The sequence below is a fragment of the Chrysochloris asiatica genome, unplaced genomic scaffold (assembly GCF_000296735.1).
Source record: "Chrysochloris asiatica unplaced genomic scaffold, ChrAsi1.0 scaffold00236, whole genome shotgun sequence".
Taxonomy (NCBI): domain Eukaryota; kingdom Metazoa; phylum Chordata; class Mammalia; order Afrosoricida; family Chrysochloridae; genus Chrysochloris; species Chrysochloris asiatica.
The window spans coordinates 491,543-493,059 of record NW_006408754.1 but is presented as its reverse complement, the minus strand read 5'-3'; positions in this window follow the sequence as shown (position 1 = coordinate 493,059).

The following is a 1,517-nucleotide window of genomic DNA, read 5'->3' as shown; positions in this document are numbered from 1 at the left end:
TCACTTTCTTGAAAGATTTCAATTTTTATTTCATCAATTCCTGATGCCTTGTTCTTTGCCAGTTCCTTCAATGCACCTTGGACTTCCTCCTTCAGTATCATTGGCTCTTGATCAAGAGGTAGCTGGTTAGTATAGATGTTGTTAAGTGCGGTTGAATTGGTTCTGACTCATAGTGACCCTGTATGGGGTTTCCATGGAGCAGTTGGTGAGCTTGAACCACTAACTTTGTGGTTCAAACTGACTTTGCAGTCCAGCACATTAACCCACAGCACCACACCAGGACTCCTTAAGGCTATCTTGAGATAAATAATGTAAACCACTTACCACAATGGCTGGAAAATATATTTAAGATAACCCGTGAAAAGAAAGGAGCTCTGTTGGTGAAGTTGTTATGAATCTGGCTGCTAACATCAAGATCAGCTCTTCAAAACTACCAGCTGTTCTGTGGGAGAAAGATGAGGCTTTCTGCTCCCAGAAAGATTTACAGCCTTGGAAACCTTATACAGGGCTGCTGTGAGTCAGAACCAACTAACGGCACATAACCACCACCACCACCACCACATGAAACAAAGTTTAAATTTGGCAAGGTGGTGGAATTAGCACAATGATACTGATCCGTTAACTCAATCCTCTTAATAAAGCAATATTATGTATAGCTCTGCCAATTAAAATGTTATTGTTGTTAGGTGCCATTGGGTTGATACCAACTCATAGCGACCCTATGCACAACAGAACAAAACACTGCCCAGTCCTGAGCCAACCTCACAATTGTTGCCACGCTTGAGCCCATTGATGCTATTACTTGTCCAATCCATCTCGCTGGGGGTCTTCCCCTTTTTCTCTGACCCTCTACCTTACCAAAGGTGATATCCCTCTCCATTGACTGGTCCTTCCTGAATATGAGTATGAGAGATGAAGTCTGGCCTCCAAGGAGCAATCTGGCTGTATTTCTTCCAACAGAGACAAGTAAACCACAGGTTATTTTGATTTCTAACCATATATGTAAATGTTTTCTACATTCCAACAAGTAAAATATGTGGTGATTTAATCTTAAATACTTCCAATAAAACCACATTAACTTTATTGTTAGGATTTAACACAAATATCAAGGATCCCTGCTTATATAAGGTGACCTGGTTAGCATAGTGGCTATGAGTCATGCTGCTAACCTCAAGGTCAGCAGTTCCAAACTAACAGCCATTCCTTGAAAGAAAGATGAGGCTTTCTGCTTCTGTAAAGGTTTACAGTCTCAGAAACTATGAAGGGTTACTATGCATCAGAACTGACTTTATGGCACATAACCACCACCACTACCACCTGTTTATATAGTGGGTTATACATTGAACTGCTAACCACAAGGTCAGCAGTTCAAATTCTCCTACATGGGAGAAAGATGAGGCGTTCTGCTCTTTTAAAGATTAAAAGCTTTACAGAGTTTTTATGAATCAGAATCTACTTGGCACATTTGTTGCTGTTGTTGTTAGGAACTACCAAGTCAGTACCAACTCATATGGACG